The sequence below is a fragment of the Urocampus carinirostris genome, chromosome 14, assembly GCF_059441175.1.
Source record: "Urocampus carinirostris isolate Australia breed hairy pipefish chromosome 14, RoL_Ucar_1.0, whole genome shotgun sequence".
NCBI classification, from domain to species: domain Eukaryota; kingdom Metazoa; phylum Chordata; class Actinopteri; order Syngnathiformes; family Syngnathidae; genus Urocampus; species Urocampus carinirostris.
Window position 1 is genome coordinate 36,053,445 of NC_142362.1, and position 25,683 is coordinate 36,079,127.

Sequence of the window (25,683 nt, forward strand, 5' to 3'; positions counted from 1 at the left end):
CACACAGGAAACAGAAAAATACACCGGAAATGCGACTTCAAAATAATAGAGTACAAAACTGATAAACGTACAAGAGATACAATTAGACTGATTATTGAAACGTTACTTCGTGTGTGTGTGTGAAAGATTGTTTTTATATTTAGGAATATAAAAACAAGTTATATTCACACAGTGAATTCTGAGAAATGTTACAACCAAAACGATCAACCTATCATTTACATAGTGGAATCCCTACCTAGTAGTGGCCGAAATGTTTGTCTGGCATCTTGCATTGTGGCACTGGTTTGCGTTTGCATTAGACAATACAGTCTCATTATACAGTCACCGGCCACTTTATAAGTTATACATGTCCAACATAATTTTTAAACAGCTAATCACTTGGCGACAAACCTATGCATTTAGGCATGTCGATATGGTCATGACAATCTCCTGCAGTTTAAACCTAGCATCAGTATGGGGAAGAAAAGTGAGTTGAGGCACTTTGAACCGGGCATGGTTGTTGGGGCTAGAATGGCTGGTCTGAGTATCTCAGTAACTGCTGATCTACTGGGATTTTCACACACAACCATCTCTAAGGTTTACAGAGAATGGTCGGAAAAAGAAAAAATATGCACTGAGCGGCAGTTCTGTGGACAGAAATGCCTTGTCGATGCTAGAGGTCAGAGGAAGATGGCCGGAGTGGTTCGAGCTGATAGAAAGGCAACAGTGACTCAAGCAACCAAGGTAGGCAGAAGAGCATCTCCGAACACGCAGTATGCCTGCATGGATCCATCCTGCCTTGTATCAACAGGCTGGTGGTGGTAGTGTAATGGTGTGGTAAATATTTTCTTGGAACTCTTTGGGCCCCTTGGAACCAATTGAGCATTGTTGCAACGCCACAGCCTACCTGAGTATTGTTGGTGACCATGTCTCTCCCTTTATGACCACAATGTACTGAACTTCTGATGGCTACTTTCAGCAGGATAATGCACCATGTCATAAAGCTGCAATCATCTCAGACTGTTTTTTTGAACATGACAATGAGTTTACTGTACTTAAATGACCTCAACAGTCACCAGATCTCAATCCAATAGAGCATCTTTGGGATGTGGTGGAATGGGAGATTCGCATCATGGATCTGCAGCCGACAAATCTGTGTCAACTGTGTGATGCCATCAAGTCAATATGGACCAAACCCCCTGGGGAATGCTTCCAGAACATTGTTGAATAAATACCACAAAGTATTGAGGAAGTTCTGATGGAAAAAGGGGGTCCAACCCATTACTAGCATGGTGTACCCAATAAAGTGGCCGGACTGTCTTTAAATATTTCACACTGGGACTTTAACATAGTTAGTTATTACTCTATCTTTGCTCATCACCGGTGATTGGAAACAACACATTCTTAAAATAATAATAATAACCGCGTGTTTGTGCAGAAGTGTGCTGCATTTTCAAAAGCAAGAAAACACTTAAACTTTAGATACTGAAGTAGTCATTAGGACTTTTTTGTATTGTTGGTCTTTTGTGCGTTTTCATAAACTGTGATAGAAATTAATACTTCCATCCATCAATCATCTGCTTATCGTCAGTAGGGTCGCGGGGCTGCTGGAGCCCATCCTAGCCATCTTCGGGCAGTGGGCAGGGGACACCCTGAACTCGTTGCCAGCCAGGAGCAGGGCACACAGGGACAGACAATTCGCTTGCTCATTCACAATTCGGACCGGCCAATTAACCTGACATGCAAGTTTTTGGAATGAGGGAGGAAACCGGAGTGCCCGGAGGAAACCCACACAAGCACGGGGAGAACATGCAAACTCCGCATAGGAAGGTGGTAGCTGGGTTTGAACCCATGACCTCAGAACTGTGCCGCACACGCGCTATCCACCGTGCCGCCGTGCTGCCCTAATAATACTTGTTCTACTTTATTATAAATGAAGTGTTATCAAAAGTTATAAGTGTTTACATCATAGTATGGGGGAAAATATTGAATAAAAATGCTCCAAATATCATTTCATCATCTGAATCGTATAACCTGAATCGGAATGCAATCGTGCTACACTCAAACAATTTACACCATTCCCTCCTACCAGGCAAAAAACACGATTCAGCACATACCATTCAGCATCTTCCTTTCTTTTTTTAACACTCAGGGTTCATACGCCTTTTTCTTGGCAAAATTCAAGCACCTATTAGGCAATTTCAAAGCCAGTTTTCCAATTTTTCCAGTACCTGTCATCTTGGTCTCTTAACCTGTCCTCTTGTGCGGCAACACGTAGGGGCCGATGACGTTTCACATGTCATCGCCATATAAAACTAATGCCAGCTGCCGATAATCACGAGGAAGATATGCAATGGCAAAGCGAAGCCACCAGAGCAGGGCTCCTGTCTGCATTGTTTTTAAGCAAACCTAATTTATTTATTTTGTTATTTAATGCATGGTCTATCAAGTCAGATGCCGAGAAGCATGGCAAATATTTCAAGCATTTACAAGAACTTCACCTTCAAATTAAAGGACTTTCCATCCTTGAAAACACAACATTAAAATTCAAGCATTTTCAATTATTTAAACCACATGTACAAACCCTGTACACTTCATACTGACCAATGTCTGCGCTGATTGAATTATGTCAATCCAGTCCCTGACAACTGGTCTTATTAGGTTTTTGGGGAAACCCTGATATTGTTGTTCTTTTTTGTATATTTCACACAGGTTCGATTTCTCAAGTGGGTGTTAGAAAGAAAATTGATAGAATTTGTTTTACAGTGTAACGCATGTCACAGTTTATACACACTTATCTCGAAAAACCCAAGACTATCTTGGTATCTTCTCTAGGTAATAAAGACACTGCTTATAAAAGTTATAATATCAGAATAAAATTCTGAATACAGTTGGTCAAACTGGGCCAGCATTTCTCCACCTTGCTTCATCGGATCTGATGTGTAATAATTCAACCAGACAGGATTCTCAGTGCTGCAGCAAAGTGGGGCATAACCCAGTCCCAGAAGTGGTAAGAGTTAACTGGAGTATAAAAATCCGAGCTGCCCTAGTTTTTGGTTTTAATTCCAACTCTAAGGCGGCTCGCCGAAATTGCCCATGCTAACATGCTCCTCTCGAGGCGTTGGCATCACAAAGATGTGTTTAGTGACAATTAAGCAGTGAAGTCACTGACTGTCAGAGCTTGTTGCTTGGGTCATGTAGAAATGGACTTATTTCATGTTTGATCTTGGTGTGTGGGATTTTGGGGAGATATTTTTTTAAGTTTGATTAGAGCAGGGGTGGGCACACCTTTTCAGTAGCAAGCCAGAATTATACGCTCATGAGTTAGTACAGGGAAATAAATAAATATATTTATTGTAATAATTAATTAGTAATATTCAAAATATAGCACATTTTTGAAACACTATACATTTACTTTTTTTGCTTTAAATAAATGATTTAAACAGATGAATTTGGAAACACTCTGAAATAAAGCAAAATAATAAATGATGCCCCTTTCTTAAAGCACAACATTTGATAATATGCATTGAAAAAGTCCAAATGCAGTACAGCTGATTTTAAGGTTTTTTCCGTTAAATTTATTTTGATTAAAAAAATATATATTGTGAAAATATCAAGGAAAAGAAACATGTAGCCAGCTATTCGAATGTTGGGACACTGGGGATGAGAGTGGCACCAAACCAAAACAATTGTATTCGTAGGATTTTTTTAAACACATTTGTACTTATGATCATTTGATTTTTCATATTAAAGTTTGGCTGCAATGTGGCCCGTGGACCATAGGTAGCCCACGCTAGGATTAGAAGATAGTTGTCATTAATACGGAGATTTTCTTTTTTAAATCATATTGACAAGTCATCTATGGTTCTTTAAATTAACGTAAGTCCCCAACTTTTGCTACATTTTAGAAACAGCAGTTTTAAAAATACAGGGTGGCTTATTCTTTGTTTTTTTTTTGTGGTGGTACCAAGAAAAACGGCTTTCCAAAATGCGTGCTTTCTAAATACAAAATATTGCATTGATGTGGAAACATTTATGACACCCTTTGAGTGCTTCTCAATTATTTTCTGGAATGCCCCCGCTTGGAAGAAGAAAACCCCTTGTGCTCCCCCAAGTGAGAGTGCCACTGCCCCAAGTGCAGTGATAGCGCAGTTTCACTTTATCTGGGGCTTGGTTCACACTGCAGGGAAATCAAATTTTTATGCACGGAGGCGATCTGTATCTGATCAGTTGAAGTCTGTCTTAAGGGAACATAACCGTTTTTTTCACACTTTGAAAGACTCTCGCGCCCCACTAGTTGAGAACCACTGACCTAAAGGGAGCTGACATGAATGTCTGGCATCTTGCTGATAAGTGTAACCCAAAAGTGAAAACGTTTTGAAAATCAATGACAAGAAAAATTCTGTGCTTTTGTTACTCTGAGTCTACTTGGTCTGTAATTTTCCTTGTGCTTTGTAACGCTCATTTTAGGTTGCGCTAGACAATACAGCGACATCCGGTAGTCAAATATTATATTATGTCTTTTTAATTTGAAGATGCAAAAGTAGTAGGTTGAACTCTTGCCAAGCAAGGGTATATAGTTTTCCTCAATGCAGGTTTAAATATCTACCAAATTCACAATTTTGTTTTTTATTTTCTCATCTCATCTCATTAGCCGTACCGCTTATCCTCATTAGGGTCGCGGGGGGGCTGGAGCCCATCCCAGCCATCTCCGGGCAGTGGGCAGGGGACACCCTGAACTGGTTGCCAGCCAATCGCAGGGCACACAGGGACAGACAACTCATTCGCTCATTCACACCTAGGGACAATTTGGACCGGCCAATTCACCTGAAATGCATGTTTTTGGAACATGGGAGGAAACCGGAGTGCCCGGAGGAAACCCACGCAGGCACGGGGAGAACATACAAACTCCGCACAGGAAGTCTGGAGCTGGATTTGAACCCACGACAGGTTCCCATGACATGAACTGTGCCGCACAAGCGCTAACCACTGCGCCGCCGTGCTGCCCGTTTTATTTTATTTTTTAAAAATTATATTAGACAAGGCAACAACACAAAAAGAGAATTTTCTAAAGCTGACATGTGAAGATAGTTACAACACTACTTCAAACATCATAGCACGGCAGTTTTTCTTCCATAAAATCCACAGCTAAGCATGCTTTTTCATGTCATTAATGTATTTGGCAAGCAGTGAATTTGTGGAGCTGACAAGTAGTATTTTTAAACACAACAGTTGGATCAACCTTTCACTTACTGAAATATTCAGTTGACAAATAAAGTAAATCATTTGTTAGCCAAAAATAATTTGTGCTACAAGGATAGGTCCCCTGAAGAGCCAAATTATTTCAAATTCCAAGCCTACAGGTGTGTGACAACTAGGTAGAATGAATTTGTTGTATTTGTCGTGTATTCCACAACTACACAAGGTATTGTGTTGCTCTTCTGCGATTTGTTTTTGTGTTGCAAAAATTAACCGTCAAAGTATAAAACGCGTATATTTGTTTTGAGAAAAGTCAAATAAGAAAGTGACATTGTCTTTCAGTGCCGTAAGACAAATCTAATAAAGTAAAGTCACATTTATCTGTAAAGACCTTAATACCAAAAATATCAACATTGACACCCTCTGCTCCATTATTGACCGTTCCCCACCCCCAGAAGCTCTTTCAAGCCCGGATGAGCTTACCACTCACTACAATACCTGCCTCACAAATATTCTAAATTCTCTTGCCCCCCTGAAAACCAGGACTGCCTTATTCTCCACATCTGCCCCCTGGTTTACACCCGCTCTTCGGTCAATGAAATCAAAGAACCGCCAACTTGAGCGACTCTATAAGAAAACCGGCCTCACCATCCACAAGGACATGTACACTACCCATACTGCTAAATACAAGGACCAAATTGCACAAACCAAATCCAGCTACTACTCCGGCCTCATCCTTTCCAACGAAGGAAATTCAAGAACTCTCTTCTCTGTCATGAACAAAATCCTCCAGCCACCAAATTCTCTCCCCCTCCACCTGTACTCCACAGCAACCTGCAACTCCATAATGGAGTACTTCAATCACAAAATCCTTAAGATTCATCACCAACTCCATCAAAACCTGTCTGCTCCCTCCCCATCTGAATTTCCTTCTCCTTGTCACTTCTTCTCCAGTTTTGCTCCACCCACGACTGCTGAATTATCCAACCTCATACTCAAATCCAAGCCCACCACTTGCCAGCTCGATCCCCTCCCTTCATCCCTTGTTAAATCCTGCCTCCCTTCCCTGCTTCCTCTCATATCTGCCATTATTCACTCCTCACTCTCTTCTGGTATTGTCCCATCACTTTTCAAAACCGCTGCTGTTACTCCTACACTTAAAAAACATGGTGCTGACCCCAACAACTTCGACAACCTCCGCCCCATCTCCAACCTTCCATTTATTTCAAAAATCCTTGAAAAAACTGTTGCTGCTCAACTCCACTCGCACCTGTCCCTCCACTCTCTCTATGAGCCCTTTCAGTCTGGTTTCCGCCCCCGCCACAGCACAGAGACTGCCCTAATCCGTATTGTAAATGATCTCCTCATAGCATCCGACTCCGGTTTAGTCTCCATCCTCATCCTCCTAGACTTGAGCGCCGCCTTCGACACAATCTCTCACCCTATCCTCCTCAATAGACTCTCCTCCATTGGTCTCACCCATACTCCCCTCAGTTGGTTCCATTCCTATCTCACTGGCCGCACTCAGTTTGTCCAGCTGAAATCCTTCACCTCAAAGCCCTCCCTAGTCACCTCAGGTGTACCCCAGGGATCTGTCTTAGGTCCTCTTCTCTTCATCGTCTACCTCTTGCCTCTTGGTCATATCCTCCGCAAATTTAATATCCACTTTCACTGCTTTGCTGATGACACCCAACTCTACCTCTCCTGCAAACCAAACTCCATACTCCCACCTCCCTCCCTCACCTCTTGCCTTTCCGAACTCAAAACATGGTTCACAACAAACTTTCTTAAATTAAATGCCAATAAAACAGAATTCCTCCTTCTTGGCACCAAATCCACTTTATCCAAAGTAAACAACTTCTCTCTCAACATCGACAGCTCCTTAGTGTCCCCCTCCCCCCAGGTCAAGAGTCTGGGTGTCATCCTGGATAGCATGCTTACCTTCCACTCACATATCAACACCATCACCCGCACTGCTTATTTCCACCTCCGCAATATTACCAGACTCCGCCCTTCCCTCACCCCCCGCACTACTGCTATTCTCGTCCACAGTCTTGTCACATCCCGCCTTGACTACTGCAATGCTCTCCTCTTCGGCCTTCCCCAAAAGTCCCTCCATAAAATTCAGCTGGTTCAAAACGCCTCTGCTCGCATCATCACAAAAACATCTTCCCAGCAGCACATCACCCCCGTTCTCCAACAGCTACACTGGCTTCCTGTTCAGCATCGCATCAGCTACAAACTCATCTTATATACATATATGGCCATTCACAACCTGGCTCCTCCTTACCTGTCCGACCTTCTCCAGGTGCACGTCCCCACTCGCTCCCTCAGATCCTCGTCCTCCCTCCGACTGTCAGTGCCCCCTGCCCATCTGAGCACCATGGGAGCCAGAGCCTTCAGTCGCGCTGCTCCCAAGCTTTGGAACAATCTACCTCCGGACCTCCAAAACTGCACACCTCTCTCCACTTTTAAGTCCCGTCTAAAAACACACCTGTTCAGGACTGCCTACAACACATAGCTTCTCCATTTCTTATGTTTTTATGATTTTATGTCTTGTTTTTATTTATTATTTCGTTTACAACTTTTTAAATTGTTTTTTTTTTTTTTTTTTTTCTTTCATTGTTTGAACAGTGTCCTTGGGTGGCCTGAAAGGCGCTTTTAAATAAAATGCATTATTATTATTATTATTATTAATAAAAAAAAAACTCAAAGGGCTGCGCCTCAGCACGAGGACAATTAAGAAACCTTGAAAAGGAGTCGCACATAGAGTACCCCCTGTCCCCTTAAAGCGTGGCAGGACTGGTATTAGACACGGTAAGATTTACGAATAAAAAATGTACTGACAATTGCATCATATCGGCTCGCTACAGTTTAACTGTACGGGTCAGGTGTATCGACATTTTGTTCTGTGTACATTGTTACAAAGAATGACAATACAAGTAAAATTATTATTTATTTATTTTTTATATGAAGACTTGACAAGGGTTTTTACGTAATTGAGCATGAAAAGGTACTTGTCTTTAAAACAAACCATGGATTAAATGACAAATAACATTAAACTAGATAAATAATTTTACAAACTGTTCTTGGATAATATGTTCTCAAACGAGATCAAAAAGCCTTTTTGGCTTTATCCAATTCCATGAAGTTCAGTTGAGATACATTTTAGCAGCATGTTTGTGATAACATGACCTGGATGTGATTGGTCAGTTTTCAGGTTGCAGTTGCATAACGTACAGTAGCCGGTACAAGGTACTGACAATACATTTTGTTTGGAGGCTAAGGTGTGGTTTTAGCATATACCAGGGGTCAGAAACAAGCAGCTCTGGAGCTCCCTTGTGGCTCTCTGGCACTTTTAAAAAAACGTTTGATTATGGAAAATGATACGGTTTCTGTAAGGGGACAAACATGACACAAATATTCTTAATGTTTTCAAATAAATATAAACATCATATACAGCATAAGCAGTATCTATTGCCTTCCTTATAAGGCTTAATCAAGCTTGAATGTTTGCATCTCCAAACATGTTTGTTTTTTTGTCCAACGTGGCTCTTTCAAAATCTTGGGTTGCCAACACTTGGCCTAGATGGACATGTCAATGGAGGGAAAGTGATCTTTTAGGTTTAATTCATACCGTATCTTGGCCTAGATGGAGGGGACATGTCCCCATCAATATTAAGTGATCAATAAAAAGAAATGTTCTGTGTTCCTATCATTACTAAGACCAAATCTACGCCATTGTTTAGAGGCAATCTTTTGGAGAGTTTGAAAGATCTTATAACATTTGGTCATATTTATTTGTAGGGTGGGGAGAACCGCAATAAAGCAACCCTGACATATTTGGTTTAGATCCAGGAAACTCTTTTCAATCTCCAAACATGCTTAAATGCGAATTTTAACACTAAAACTCACAGCGGCATGTGGAGCAGATTTATTTAGGCATATGTTTGCAGGAGTTTCACACAACTTTGCATTCCATTTCTCTCCTCTTCCATTCATAAGCCAAAATCTGAAGTCCCTGACTAAGTTTGCGTCATCCGCACACTGAATCTATTAAAATTACACTACAGTTTACATGTGTAGGCTATCAGAATGGCAGCTGGAAGGGGGTCAAGAGGGAGGACGAGGACTCACGCCCATTTGTGCGTCATGCTTAACGCGTGCCACGCCTTGCTCTTGTTCCGCCCCTGCACGCCTGCATGGCCCAACGGAGCCAAAACAGGCCGGCTGGAGAGGCACTGTCAGCCGGCTGCGGCTCCCATTTGAAAGCCCTTGCGTGAGTGTGTTTGCGTGCGTGTGTGTGTGGTGCAAGGCCTTTTGTATACTAACATTGTGCATGCGCAGAAAATATGCCATGTTGAGATATAAACTCAAGAAAAAAAGATATCGAAAGCATAATTATTGCCACCTCCGACACCCCCCGTCCCCTTCTCCCCTTTCTTTACACATAGCGAGTCAGCGGAGGTGGCATCATATTCAGTCACTAATAGGATTAATTAGCGGTTATGATGCTTTATTTTCAAAACGAACAGATGTTATAAAAAGGGACAGCATCAACTAGAGGTCAGTGTGAAGAGGGATCGTGTGGTTTCGGTGAGTTAAAAAGGGGGGCCGGGGGGTGAAGGGAACAACGACACTTGGACTGATGCGGTAAGGTGAGCGAGATTCGGCTACTTACCGCGCAGATTGGATCCCAGATTTATGGAGGCGATGCCAGAGCTTTCCAGGAGACGAGCGAAGGGCACATGTACAGGACTAGGGGTCCTTTAGTTCCCAGTCTTTGTAGACTCCTCTTCTCAGATATGGACTCCGTTTTCTCCCCTTAACCACTGGTTTGCCACACTGACTGCTTTGACTGTAGCCCCCAGAACGCCGCTAATGCTGAGGTCAAGCTAGCGATTGTGCAGGATCAGCGACTTCTAGGTTGGTATTTCAAAGTAAAATTGTAGTGCGGGGGCCGGTGCCACAGAAAAAACAGGATTTTGGTTTTGTGGTTTGAGACTTTGTTCAAGATATGTAAATGCCAATCTTTTTGCATTAAAATGCAGTAGAATCACAACCTGTCTCCAGAAATAAAAAACAACCACATTCTTGTTTAAAACGGGAAGTTGATTTTTCTTTTACCAAAACGGAAATCTAGTACGTCTCGCTTCAAAATAAAGCAGCCGTAAACTAAAACACTCGTCTTGAGTCAAGATTTCTTGTTGTTTAAATTTGAAAATGCGGTAGATATTTTTAAGTGATAGGCAATTTTAAGTGGCGAAAAGCGGTAGTTTAACACGTGTTGGCAGGTATGACATTTTACTCTAATGACTCACAAACCCCTCACTACTTTGCAAAACCCCACCCCCAATACTGTCATATGTATACAATAATGACGTTTAATTTCCCACCCTTAATTAAAGGATCATACGCCACTCCTTCATTTAGAGACGTGGCGTCGTTCATCAATTCATTTCTTTGCCCAATAACATTATTTTCTGTCGCCATGAGCTTTTATTTTGAAGATATAACACCCCGCATTCTTTGTTCCGACAGTGGTTCTATTTACTCCTTTCCCAAAAAGATGTCCACGGACGTGGACGCTTGGCGCGTTCACAGCTACCTCATTTCCTGTGTAAACTGACACCAACCTTCATCGCCTATTCTATTCTATTCTATTCTATTCTATTCTATTCTATTCTATTCTATTCTATTCTATTCTATTCTATTCTATTCTATTCTATTCTATTCACCGTTATCCAACATGCTTTGCGAACTCCAGTGCAATTTATTTTCCGTTTGTTAGTCCTTTTTAAAGCCTGACATCTACCGTTGTTTTTTTTTATTATTGTAGTCACAGATTAGGAGTGTAACATCTATGCCAGGGGTCCCCAAACTTTTTTTCTGTGAGGGCCAACCCCCTTTTCCCTTCTCTAATGGGGAGCTGGGGACAGTTGGTAACAGAAAAGGCGTGACAATTGCAGGAGAGTGCCTAAATGTAAAAATGTATTGCTTTCCAGAATGCCACAACTGCGCTAAGCCTTCTGAAAGTTGTGGATTCTTCTCAGAACACAAGTCAGAAAATAAATGATAACATTATTAATGAAATAAATAATAACCACATGACCCTCTCTATATATCTCATCTCATTAGCTGCACCGCTTATCCTCAGTAGGGTCACGGGGGTGCTGGAGCCCATCCCAGCAATAATCAGGCAATGGGCAAGGGACACCCTCAACTGGTTGCCAGCCAATCGCAGGGCACACAGGGACAGACAACTCATTCACTCCTAGGGACAATTTAGACCGGACAATTAACCTGACAAGCATATTTTTGGAAGTGGGAGGAAACCGTAGTGCACGGGGAGAACATGCAAAGTCCACACAGGGGGTTTGATCTCACGACCGCAGAACTGTGCCGCACACGCGCTAACCACTGCGCAGCCGTGCTGCCCCTCTCTATATATGTTATCAGTTTATTATTTTTTTTCTTTTATCTCTCTTTTTGAATTTTGTTGTTGTTTTTCTCTTTTGTTTCTTTTTTTCCCAAAATTTTCCTTTTAATCCATCATGAGGCCCGAAGAAAAGTTAGAATTAGAATAGTGTATATTCACATGTAAGTTTACCACTCTTGGGTCCCCCTAGTGTTCACGTGGCCCTAAGCAACTGCTCCGCCTATTCTTTGGGCTCTGTTCGTCACAGATGTCAGAAAATAAATAATAACGCTATGTACGAAACAAATGATAACAATCTGTGAGTACTTCACAAAAAAGTCCATGGAATATACCTGTACTTTCTGTTGTGTTGTGCAGTCAGGTCCAAGATAAGCTTCTGTCACAACACTGGACCACCAGTGGTAAAGATGACTTGTGAAAAGGCAGTAGATTTGATCTCATTATCACATCATTTTTATTCACAGTACCAGAGACGAATGTTAATTTTACAATGACACTGAATTAGATTCTTCTATTCTAACCATTGCAAGTGACAAGTTTATTGTTGTGGTAACATGTGAAACACACAACAAAATTAACATTAGTCTCTGATTCCAACTAGAGATGGTGTGGTAATGAGATAAAACACAATGCCTTTTCATATGTCATCTACATCACAAAACCAAAAACGCGCACACAGACTTTGAGGTCTTTTTCAGGTTAAAAAAAATTTGCTTAAAAATGCTCTTTAGTATTGTTCAGGCGGACCGACCAAATGTGTAGGTCTGCAGAATCCGGCCTTAGCCCTTTACTTTGGGGACCACTGTTCTAATAATTAATTATCATAAAAAAATACCTCATAACAGTGGTTTACAATAGAAAGAGAGAGTACTATTACCCCTAAGGGTTACTTCAAGGCACACCAAGGGTTAGTTGAAAATTTGAAATATTGTAAATCTTAAAAAGTAGTCCAAAATCAATGCTTCGGTTCTACCTCGGCTGCAAAAAGGTGTTAAATATTTTCTAGCTAGAAAATTAAGTTTTTTTGTTTTCTAAATAAGCTATCCCGTTTCATCTGTAGGGACTAAAGCATGACCAACTTGGGTGCCGAGGTTTTTTTGTTGTTGTTGTTATTTATTTCCCTTTTATTTTCTTTGTTATTGTATGTGTGTGTCTTGCTGTCGGTCACCCCTTTTGAGGGATATGACCAAGGTAGGTAGATAGATAGAAATAAATAAGCTAAATTATATGGTGATTTATTTTCAGTTATTTTCGCTCATTTTAAGAATTATTTTTCCTGTATTACTATATTTAGTATGTTTTAGTTTGAAAAGATACATAAAATGAACCCTATGATGTTATATAACAGACAAGCCTCCATGGCTCGTTGTTGCCGGGCCAATAGAAAGGTAAAATCGGTACCTGAAGTGGCCGGGAGATGAAGCCAAGTTGGTTGTGCAAATGTATGTTTTTGGCCTGCTGTATTCACCAGTTATAACTTATAAGTCTAAAGCAGTCATGACAAATTGAGTTTGGCCAGGGGTTTGGATCCAGTCTTTGTGTTCTCAGGTAGGCCGTATCAGTAAAAAAATGTCAATGCCAAATAGTTGACTTTGTTTTTGGTAGTATGCTTTATCATTCAGTCTATATTTGTAGCCTACCCTACAAAATATAATCATGGTTAATAAGGGATCTTTTCTAAGCACAACTTATTCAAAGACAAAATAAAATCAGATTTTCTTGTTTGGCATTGAATTTGTTAACAATTCTTTCTTTTTAACAGTTGCTAAAGGCAGCTTTACAGCTGAACCAACTCACAACAAACATAAACAAACTCAAGTAAGAGCTATGAATAAAAAATACACTTGGTTCAGTTGTCATACTGCTTTGAAATAAAGTACAACAAAATAAGAGTTTTAGCAGTGAACAGGCAATAAAATCAGATCAAACTACATGACTGGACCTACTGGAGCTGAGAAAATATAGTACAATATTGTCTCTAATATAAGACCATACTGGATGTCAGCTCTTTTACACCTTTACTGCCTTCTAGTGGTGGGACGGAGCTTTTGGTTTGTATTTATTAAAAAAATGAAAAGCTAGACTTGCTTTTTTAGACACACTTAAAAATTCTGGCCGGACTAAATCATCCAACGGGCTGGATCCTGTATGTTTGACATTACTGGTCTGAAGGATAGCAGCGGCAATTGAAAAATGAACCTTTTTTTCCTTTAGTTCAAATGAAAATCCAGAGATTTCAAAATTTTTGATCAAAATATTTTATTTGTTTACAGAAGGCGAATGTACACCAAAGGCTCATCTACCAACTGTTTGTCAAAGGGACGTGCTGGTTACCAGTGAATAAAAAGATTGTTTTTTCACAGAAGGACAAGTTCACTTTCTTCTGCCCCAGCCCACTTTTGATTGGTTGGAACTGTTTTGCTTTCTTCTCAAGCTCCATCCTTTCTTTCTCCTCTTTGTCTCGCTCCTTCTTTTCCTTCCTTTCCTGCTCTTTCTTCTCCCTCTTAAACTTCCTCTCCATCTTTTTCCTTTCCTTTTTCTCCTTCTCTGCACGCTCCTTTTCCTTTTTTATTTGCTGCTTTCGCTCTTTCCTTTCTTGATCCACACACAGCTTTATACAGCTCCATGCCTTCTCGTTTCTTTCTCGCTTCATCTTGTCGTCATCGCTCATGTCGTCGTCCTGGGAAAATTGAAAGCAGGCAATACCTGTCAGTCATAGTTTTCATTGTGGCTGACAGAAGTAAGTGAGAGCCAACATCTTAGTATTCATCCGAGAAAAGCCAAAGAAAACTAAAAGTCAATCAAAGCGCTTCAATAAAACACACCTCTATTCTATAGCATATGAATAACCTATATTTTATGTTGACAATATGTGTTTATCTGTATTATTTGCCCTTATGGAGGTTTTAGATCAGGGAATGGTGTCATAATAGTCTGTGGTTTGCAATAATCTGTGGTCTGTGCAGCCCTTTGAGACTCTTTGTGATTAAGGGCTATACAAATAAACATGACATGACTTCAATAATAAATATTGAAAATATACATAATTAAAACACAATTTTTTGGTCAAATAATACACAATGTCCCTTTAAGGACTCATTTACAAGGTGTTTGCTTCACTTTTCTGCAGCGGATGTTATGATATCAACCGCGTGTTTGTGTTTATCTATTCCAAGAGAAAAATGGTGAAAGTGAGAAAAGGGCCGTTTCAAATATAGTTCAAATGGTAACCCAAACTCCAAAAAGGAGAAAAAGGAAGAGTTTATTTTAGCGCATCTAAGAATTTAACGTACTTGCACGTGCAACAAAACGATCTGCAATGATGATTTCAACCAGAATATGGCGTCAGTAAGTAGAATATATAAGTTACATACACCAGTTTTATGTTGTTACAAGAGGACCCTGGCCCCAATCAGGAGTGAAAATGCTATGTGGCTATCTCAGTAAAGAGTTTGAAAGCTCTGTCTGATTCTTTGTACAGTGGCTTGCAGAACTATTTGACCCCCTTGAACTTTGTGACCTTTTGCCACATTTTAGACTTCAAACATCAAGATATAAAACTGCAATTTCTTGTGAGGCAGCAACAATAAGTGGGACACAATCATGAAGTGGAACACACTTTCAAGGGGGCCAAATAGTTTCGCAAGCCACTGTAGATTTGCTTCTATAAACCCCTTAGAGACAAAACACAAGAAACTGATCAGCCTGATACTGTGGCGCAATCCACCTTCCACTGATTCTCTTTGAAGAGCTGTGTTAGAAGCTGATAGAAATACTGAATATCAAACTGGTCCATCCCTTATCAGTATTGGGTATGTTACTTTAAAAAAATAATTAGTTATAGTTACTCACTCCTTCTTTCAAAAAGTAACTGAGTTGGTAATTGAATTGTTCTATTGTAAAAGTAACTAGTTACCATGGAAAGTGACTATTTCCGTTACTTTATAAAAAAAGTTTTTGTATGTCAAGGAATTTAAAATTTTCAAGTCAGTTGAATAGAGAAGAACAGACAGGTAGTTGAGTTGTAGAACCAAGTTTTATTTATTGCATCTCACCAGCAACAGAATTATCCTACACTTGAAGTGCAACAATTATTAACAATAAACAATATAATAAAATAACAATGAGCAAAAAACAATATCAAGTATCGTAAGTTTAATGAATTAATAGGAAAAATTGGGAAAAAAAAGAAACAAAAGAGAAAAACGACAACAAAATTCAAAAAGAGATATAGGAGAAAAAAAACGTTTTTTTATATATATATAAACTCATTAACACTGAAATACAATTAAAATATTTACAAATTATCAAAAAAGATAAAATACTAAACAAATTTAACCTTTTTTATGCCCAACAAATTTAAATTCAACTTCACAGAATCCCCCAAAAATGCATACTGACTAAACAGGAGGAGTGCCTCGGAGGGAACTGCTGTTGATTGGTGGTGAATATTATATTCGTAGTCGCTATCTAACTATATGGTAGTTGTTATCCTGAATGGTGAAATGATCTCAAAAGACGTGATGTAAACAACTCGGAGGAGAGTGGAAAATGTGCCAGTGAACACGGCGTCAGGTTTGCGGGGGCACGCCGCCATTGGCGTACTGCAGTCAAAGTAATAGATCTCATTTGACCGTCAGTAACGGTAACAGCGTTGTAACGGCAGAAAATAAAATCTGGTAGGTTACCAAGTTACTGAAAAAAAAAAATGCCGTAACGTATTCCCAACACTGTCCCTAATACAGCTGCAGACTGCCCAATATGTTTAATAATTCTGCTAAAAAGACCAAAACACGTTTTGCCAATGTGTACAACACACCCCTTTAAAAAAGAAAATAAATCACAAACCATGTTGATGAGATGAGTGTTCCTATTTTCTTTTCTGTGCTCACTGGCTGTCAACAGTTCACTTGTAGAGTCAAAATGTTTGTGTTGTGCAAACATTTTAAGTCTTTGAGGATAAAGAAGCCAAAGAAATTTGACTTTGAGGGACCTGGCAAATGTGATGACATCAAACAAGTGTCAGTGTCATGTGATGCTGTTTGGACAGAGTAATGTTTTGTGAAGTAAAGCCGGAATTGTGCTTGAGCATATTTATTCAAAATACCTCTATGTTTTGTGAAGTTGTTCTGCATAAAGGATCATTGCTAGATTTTGTTTTTGTTTTTGTTCAGTGGTTCTCAAATAGGGGACATGTTCTCCTATGGGTAATGTAATGTAAGCTAAAAGAAACTGCACCAAGTCAAGTCAAATGGCATTTATCTGTTTAGCCCTTAATCATAAAAGTCTCAAAGGGCTTTACAGTAGGGATAAGCGATACTGGGAATTTGATCCGATCTGAGTAAAAACATGGTAGTATGATTGATATCGGTTAAATCATCAGTAAATCGGTAACAAGGTGTATGATAATTTGATCGAAATTTATGCCGTAGGGGCGCCACAGAGTCAAGGACAATAGCCACGGCAGTATTAAAGTCGTTTCAAAGTGAGTCAATAGGCCCAATAAACGGAGGGAAGGCCGCAGTTGCCGCAGTTGCCACAGTTATTAGGTCTATTAAAGCTGATGCCAATACGGGTGCATATTGCAGTTACTAAAACCTAAATTTTCCTTATCACAGTAAACATTAACAGCACCTCTCACTTAACAAGATAGTAATCAAAGATGGCATTGGTATAGGGTAACACTAAAACATTTGAGGCTGCCACGGCCCCGGGTCAAACCAAGGTCTAGAGTATTTGTCAAGTCAAGTCTTATTTGTGTAGCCCTTAATCACAAAGAGTCTCAAATGTATTCCAATAATATAATATAATATAATATAATATAATATAAGTATTCCCATCTTTATGGGTGGGCACATCAACTATTGGATTAAAACTAAATGTATCATTCAGCGACTTAAAAGCCACCGTAAGTAAATCAGATGTGAACATTCAAACAACCAATAATTATAAATTTGTCCGCATAAGTCACTAAGTCAGTTAACAGTTCCCAAAATTCATCCCAAAAAATTTTAATTTAGAAATTTTAAAATATGGTCCAGATGGGCAATACACAATGACTATATAAAATGGTGGTGACTTGTGACCTGGCCTGCACTAGTGTACCCTGTCATCGAAGGCTTTAACAGTATCTATATTTCTAGAAAGAGTGAGAGTACATTCCCAGTTAGGGTGAAGGTCGTCCCTCCTCAGCAGGTCTGGTCGGCCACAGGAAGAGAGCCAGTTATCCACAAACCAAAATCCCTGCCGACTACAGAAACTTGCCAACCATCGGTTGAGCTATACTACTCTGCTAAAGCTCTCTTCATTGCTTCTCGCAGGCAAGGGACCAGAGACAATTGCTCGATCTTAACTGATCTTTCTGGCGAGATTACAGATCCTAGCAGTATTTTTCTTTGTAATCTCAGATTGCTTCATCCTCGTATCATTGGAGTCGACGTGAATGACTATATCGGTGTACCTAGCCCTGTCCTGGTGTCTAGGTTTGCATGTCAGCTCCCTTAAATTATCTTCAATGTTGGGGGCTCTGGCCCCAGAAATACTCATATCCGTTGCTGGGGTACTAAGCTTTATGTTACTGGTGATGGAGTCACCTATAACTAGGGTGCGGGAGCCAGTAAACCGGGGTGAAGTAGGACTAGCTCGGGGGCTGAACTTGTTATGCGTCTCAATTGGCTCACCGCGGTTAGCAAGCCGTTTAGGGCTAATACTAACCGGACTAGCAGGTTCCTGTTTGCCTTTTAACTTTTAGCTTCTAATAGGGTTGGGCATGTAGCTTCGGCCCTCTCTTCTGCCCTAAAGGTAAGCAGCAGGCCAGGTAAGAAGAGTTGCTAAAAGTGTGCCATTCAGTGTCAGCGTTGTTTCTGCTTTTAAACATTTTTTCAAAATTCATAAATGTATTAATGTTTTCAAATTATTAAGAATAGCACTGCAGTAAAAACAAATAATCAGACAATATTGAACAGCCCGCTGTTTAAGGTTTTATTAGATGTTTACTTTGTTAAAAAAAAAAAAGTTCTCATTTGCTGTTTACACATTCACTCTGGCAAAGGATATTTTGTCCTCATCATCCTAAGCCAGGGGTGTCAAACCTAGTTTGGCTCTGGTGCCGGACCCAGACTTTTGGGCCAGGTCAGTAAAAGAGTGTCAACTAAAAAAATATTAGTTTTATTTTCAGTATTATGCTTTATTATTCAATTAACATTATTAATCACGCTGACAAGGGATCTTTCATTCACTCACAATGGGGAAAAATATTTTCATGTTTGGCATTGAATGTGTTAACTGGAGTATTTTACCAGCAGCGGGAAAGCAGTTTTACACATAAACCAACATACTATACCATACAAACTCAACACTGCCCCCTAACGACTAAAAAAAAGCATTTGGTTTGTGTTTCCGTAAAAAAAAAAAAAAAAAAAACATTAACTTTTGATTGAAATTATATAGAGACTTGCTTCTTTTTTGACACACTCAGAAATGTATGGAGGGTCGTATTAAATCACTCCAGCAGGCCTGCGAGCCATATGTTTGACACACATGTCTTTCTTAGTTTTTTTTCCCCTGCCAAAAAGAACAAAATATGTATGTTCTCAATGTTTACTTCTGCAATCTTCAATTCACCTGTTTGAAAAACTGACATTCATTTTAAATATATGTAGTGCTTGAATTGTCTCCACTTGAGCGGGTTCGAGAAAAAAACTAAAAGGAGACATAGGGAAAAAAAGAACAACAACAACCTGGCCTTCTTAGGTGGCGTCAATATTGATTGGCGTTATAGATTTGGGTCTGTTACAAGTAATGTGTCGTTTGGAACGCAATGGCTTTATGAGCTGGATCTTTGAAGTGAGCTATGGGTGTTTTGCCTAAATCCGACTCCCCGCAAAATCTGACTCGTGCAATGCATGTTTATTGTACGTAGTTGTTCACTGATGGCTGTAACCAGGGCACCATTGTGAATGAGACACATGCCAAAATCTAACTCCAACCTAAATTCTGAGGGGAAAATCAAAAACGGTACAAAATCAATCAAGTAAAGGAGAGTCGGATTTTGGATGCGAGTCGGATTTGCGCACAACATCTGCTACATACCAACCAGGAGCCAGGGCCCTCTAAAAGCTATTTTTTTCTCTCTTGCTTCGTTTGCTTTTATTTCAAAATTTGTGATTTTTGTGTTCTTCAGGGATCCTGTGATTCACTTTAAATTTGTGTGTTGCCTGACTTTAAAGCTGTTTAGAATAGAATAGAATATACCTTTATTGTCATTGTTACAAAATGGGTTAACATATTGTGACAACGAAATTGGGCATGACACTCCAGTTTTACACATTCACAGTGAGGTATGAGCCAAGAAGATAAAGGAACAGAGAAGATAAGGTTATAAGACAAGGGGGATAAGGCTATAGTTATAATTTACATGGTATTTACACAAGAAATGTCGGCATGTGGGATGTTACATACAGTGTTATCGCGATACCGTTGGTATCGTAAGGGTTGTGCAATATTGCGTTTGGTGCAAAAGTCATCATAGTGCAAAAAAAAATAGTCAGCATATGCATTGGTGCAAACATAGTCATCATAGTGCAGAAAAAAGAAATGGTCAGACATTGTGCAAGGTGAGCAGTAAACATAGTGCAATCGACATGTGCAAGAACATAGACATGAGTACCATTATATTCGTATGAGGTAGTGTTGGCAAGAGTTTTCAGTTTTTTGTGCGGTGTCTGTTTTGAGCAGTGAACAAACATAGTGCAGTCAGCATGTACGTGAGTACCATTTTACATTCGTTGAGGTAGTTTTTTTGCAAGTTGTCAGTTTTTTGTGCGGTGTCTGTTTAGGGTGGTAATGGCTGTGGGGAAGTCTGTTTTTGCTTTGTGTGACCTGTAGTGCTTGCCGGAAGGCAGCAGGTCGAAGAGGTGGTGGCCGGGGTGAGAAAAGTCCTTGATGATGTTTTCTGCTCTGCTGAGGTAGCGAGAGCAGGCAATGTCCTCCAGACTGGGCAGAGAGCAACCGACGATTTTCTGGGCTGTTTTGATGATCCTCTGGAGCTGTTTCCTGTCTGCTGCTGTGCACCCAGCATATCACACCGTAATGCAGTATGTTAGAATGCACTCCACTGTGGCATTGTAAAAGGACACCTGCAGCTGCTGTTTGTATAAAAAAAGTAAAAGTTTAAAAAGTTCACTGTAGATTGAAAATATATAATATTATATAGTATAGTATCATTCAGTTTTATAATGAATGTTTTTTAAAAAGAGAAGGAGTTCCCGTAGCTAAAATAGATTTGGTAGGGAGAGTGTAATCACTTAATTAGGATTCATATAAAATTATATATATTGTACACTAGTAAAATCAAAAGTAATGATCAGCAATCCCCACTTGTCATCACAAACAATACCATCAACCACAGCGAGCTAAAACCTGTCACCAAATTTAAATATCTTGGAGCTGTCATATCAGAAGAGGGGTCAGAACCAGATACCATGGTCATAATAGCTCAAACTGTGGCGCAACAAGGGTTGCTGACTAGTTAAAATGTTATATTTTGGGATTTATGTTGTGTAATCCGTATTTGACTGTTAGGGCAAGTTTATTGTTTTTTAGGGTATTGAGTTTTGTACAGCCGAAAGGGTAAGAGAAGTACCAGTATATCACCACTAGACGGAAAGTCCCACAGGTCAGAGAAGGGTGCTTGGGCCAAGTCTCACTGGACCTCACGTGATTTAGTGAGACTTGCTCAATAAATGATCCTTAATGCCAACAATTAAATTGTGTCATGTGAGACTGACATTTATCATCTATTTTGCAGGTGAGATGTATATACTGGGAACACACTTACTGTGAGGATGATAATATGTGAAGATATGTGTGTAAAGGTTGTTTGTGATGTCTGTAAACTTTACAAAAAGTAAAATACAGTGGAACCTCGGTTCTCGACCATAATCCGTTCCAGAACCCTGTTCAAAAACCGTTTTGGTCGATCACGGAAAATCGTTTTTCCTATCAAAAGTAATGTAAAATCGTTTAAATCCGTTCCAACACCCTGAATGTTCAACATGAACGTAAACATGAAGCTAACCCAGGCTAATCGTACATTCGCGTTAGCGTAATCTTTCGTACGAAACATGAAAGTGTAAAAATAAAAAAATCAGGTCGTTTACACGTCATTTAGCACCAGGGTCTCCACAACAAGTGGCTAGCGCTTCATTGGAAAGGGAGCTCCCTTCCAACACCCTCAATGTTTTACGTAAACAAAGCTAACCCAGGCTAATCGTACGTTCGCGTTATCGTAATCTTCCGTACGAAAGATTACGCTAACATGAACGTGTAAAAATAAAAAAAAGATTATGAATAGGATTTCTTACCTTTGTGGTGGACAGTGGGGAGAGAAAAATCCTCAAAAGTTTTTCAACCTCTTCCAAAACTTGCGGCAGTTGCTTGCTTATAGCGCTAACTTCCTTAGCCGCATCACTCGATTTCACAGCCTCCTTATTCTTTACTATCGTACTGATAGTAGATTTAAAGAGCAGACGACTGTCGAGTTATGTCAGCCGATTCTGAGAATCTAGATGAATCGATTTTGTGGTTTTGAAACTGCGTACATTATAGGATTAAGGGATCCCAGTTCGAATCCCGGCTTGTCCGTGTTACATGTCGAAGTGTCCTTGGGTAAGACATTGAACCCCCAATTACCCCCAATAAGCAGGTTAGCGCCTTACATGGCTGCACACATCATGGCCGCTATTGGGAATTGTGAAGCACAATGTAAAGCGCTTTGGGAAGTCATTGACTTGAAAAGCGCTATATAAATGCAGATCATTTCATTTCATTTCAACCGCAGCCATGGTTTTGAAACTGCTTACAATCGCAGCCATGATCATTGATTTTTGCAATCCGGAGATGGAATAAGAGCTTGCTCTGTCCACTAGGCTTTGTAGCGTATTATGAACTGACCGATAACGGATAATGGATAATGAATAAAGAAGATAGAACAATAACCCTTAGAAAATCTCCCTCCCCCCTGATAGTAGATTTAGCCATGCTGTATTCACTAGCAAGATCGGAAATTCGTACACCTCTTTCATATTTAGCTATTATGTCTTTCTTAAAGGCAATAGTTGGACGAACAACTTGTCTTTTTTCACCTGTCCTGCTTGCACCGACCTTCTTCGGGGGCATAATTAGGGGCTAAAACACCCGTATGCCGCTCAGCATCGCACCCTAGCGTACCGGCGTTCGAACTACAATTTTTTGACCGAGCAGCGAAACAAGAATTTCTCTAAATTTTTGGTCGAACACCGATTTGTCCGAACTGAGAGGCGTTCGAAAACCGAGGTTCCACTGTAGTAAGAATGAGTCATCCGTTAGCATAAGCAACAAATCGGGCCTTGGGCGAGGTATGCTATGTTATGCTGGACTGGCTTAAGAGTGTACGGTGATGTTAATTTGTATATTTTGATCCCAAATAACACAAGGTGAGTTGTTTTGGAAGGTACAGTTATGGTGATTTGTTAAGTGACTCTTGAAAAGTACAAATTAATGGCAATGTTATTTTGTATTTAAATGTTAAAGGGATCTCACGTGATTTAGTGAGACTTGCTCAATAAATGATCCTTAATGCCAACAATTAAATGGTGTCGTGTGAGACTGACATTTATCATCTATTTTGCAGATGAGGTAAAACAACATCCAAAACAACAAAAATATATGAAACAAATGTGTAACACCAGCTGGGGCTAGCCCATCCACCTGGGTCCCGTTACATAACCACAGCCACATTTGCCAGAATTAAACCCATCTGGAGGAATGTGAACACAGCAGTGGAATCAATGATCAGACTCATGAAAGCACTAGTTCTTCCATCTTCCTCTATGGTTGCGAGACATGGACTCTCACACTAAAACTGGAAAAGAAAATCCAGGAGATGCGATGCTACAGAAAACATCGAGGTATCAGCTACTTAGCATATGTGACCATCCAAATGGTGTGCAACGGACCCTACGAAGAACTGTTGTCAAATGTATGCAGTCAGAAACGCCAGTGGTATGGTCACAAGATCATCAGGTCTGGTCAAGATCATTCTCCAGGGCACAGTCCTAGGGGGCAGGAGGATACCAATTTTGACAGACCGTGGAGCAGGCTGTCCAGGATTGCGTCATCATTGGTGCCTCTACAACCCATGCGGTCAAGGGATCCGAATCATTCTAAGTACTGTACAGTTTTTTTTTTTTTGTTGTTGTTTTTTTTAACATAAATGGAACTTATTCATTTGAATTCATCGTTTTCTGGTAGTTTCTGTACATCAGAACTGACTGCCTTATTTAGTAACGTAATTTTAAAAATATCCTAAAAATAATCTTGGTGGCGAACGCTTACGTTATCGATTTCAACTATCCACTAGATGGTGTTGTTACCCAAGAAGTTTGACCCAGTGTACAATCGTTTATTTTTAACTTCAGGAATACGGTTTTGTTTTTTTGTTGACAGGCTGAGGATGATTCATCCTAGCATTTAAGATGAAAATTGAGAACACTATGTTCTGCTATGGTATTCATTCTCGGATTATTGTTCTAGTTTCTGATATCAAATGTATTAACAATTAGAACTGTTTTTGTTCGTAGCACTCTTTACAAGGATTTTCGACGTCACTCCAGGATAAAACTGTCATGAAAAACAAAATCGGGAAAGATAATTATATTATCAATATTTAGAAAGTAGTGCTAGTAGACTTTTTTTTTTAGGTGCAAGTTCAGGAGAAAACAGTGCATGCCACACATTTGCTGGTGGCTAAAGTCACAATGAGCAGCTCCCGTGTTATTTTCGATTGTTCTCGATTGTTCTCAGCTCAGGGATGCTGCTGGAAATGTGAATTTCTCTTCGGGGATGAACAAAGTATCTATCTATCTATCTATCTATCTATCTATCTATCTATCTATCTATCTATCTATCTATCTATCTATCTATCTATCTATCTATCTATCTATCTATCTATTTGCAGGAAAATTATTTTTCATACCATTTGTTGATTTCCTTTAGAATTCAGACCAGTTGGACTGTCACCCATCTCCCGCAAATATATAATATAAAAGTCAAAGCACTGGAAAAATATTTTCTAAAATAGTATTCCTAACAAAATGCTTCAAAATTCATTAAAAAATATCACAATTATCTCATAACTTTTAAACACCTAATAAACTCCCTATAACATTTCTTATTTTATGACAACAACAAAAAATATCAGGAAAAAAAGTCTCGTTGAGCATTTTATTTTATCAGATGCATACATAAAAATATAGTAAGATATGAAAATAAGAAATATACTTTAAAAAGTAAGCATGTAAAAACAATCATCAAAATGAACTGCCATGGAGATTTTTTTCTGGTGGTCAATGTCAAAGATTCTCAATGGACCATTGATAAGAGGCATTTCTCATACAAGGATCCCTTAACCACCGAGTTGAACAGGCACCACTTCCTGTGATGTGTCTTGGCCAAATACAGCCTGGCAGTGCCGATCACTCTCCAGGCCGTTTTCTTATGTAGGAGTTTGCTCCCCCACATGAAACAGATATTACTGGCTTCCATGGTTACACATAGCAAAAGAAACCTCCCGATATGACTCAGATACAGCACCTTCATTTTCTGGTCACTGTTGTTTTTCTGTGTAAAGTGTCATCCCGCTCCTCAGAGATGAGATGGTCCTTGGCGTGTGATGATACAGATACTAGATTCTAAATGGGAAAAACGTTTTCGGCAATTTTCAGTAGGTGTGAATGAGCAAATGAGTTGTCTGTCCCTGTGTGCCCTGCGATTGGCTGGCAACCAGTTCAGGATGTCCCCTGCCCACTGCCCGGAGATGGCTGGGATGGGCTCCAGCCCCTCCGCGACCCTAATGAGGATAAGCGGTACGGCTAATGAGATGAGATGAGATCATACAATAAGCATTAATTCCCTTGTTGCTTTCAAATTTTTGTTGAAAAACATATTATGTGGCGATGATGTTAAAGGCTGCATCCTAGCTTTTAACAAAGACAAGAAAGTTTGATCACATTACCACTATTTCAGGT

General features: G+C 39.8%; 1 protein-coding gene, 1 long non-coding RNA gene and 1 pseudogene across 5 annotated transcripts in view; all 3 read right to left on the bottom strand.

Moving 5' to 3' along the window:
* raph1a (Ras association (RalGDS/AF-6) and pleckstrin homology domains 1a) overlaps positions 1-10,473 on the bottom strand; it is an 83,612-nt gene extending 73,139 nt beyond the window's left edge. For all 4 annotated transcript variants that reach the window (XM_088352489.1, XM_088352490.1, XM_088352493.1 and 1 more), the window contains exon 1: positions 9,860-10,473. The gene's annotated coding sequence lies outside the window, so the exon portion shown is untranslated. The remainder of the gene's footprint in view (positions 1-9,859) is intronic.
* A 3,378-nt stretch (positions 10,474-13,851) lies between these two features.
* LOC148353324 (uncharacterized) lies at positions 13,852-16,573 on the bottom strand. The gene is made up of 2 exons (XR_015852713.1): positions 16,466-16,573; positions 13,852-14,297 (listed from the first exon to the last, which is right to left on the bottom strand). It is a non-coding gene; the product is annotated as an uncharacterized LOC148353324 (long non-coding RNA).
* Positions 16,574-17,713: 1,140 nt separating this feature from the next.
* Positions 17,714-23,797, bottom strand: LOC148353325 (uncharacterized; annotated as a pseudogene).
* Positions 23,798-25,683: the final 1,886 nt, after the last annotated feature.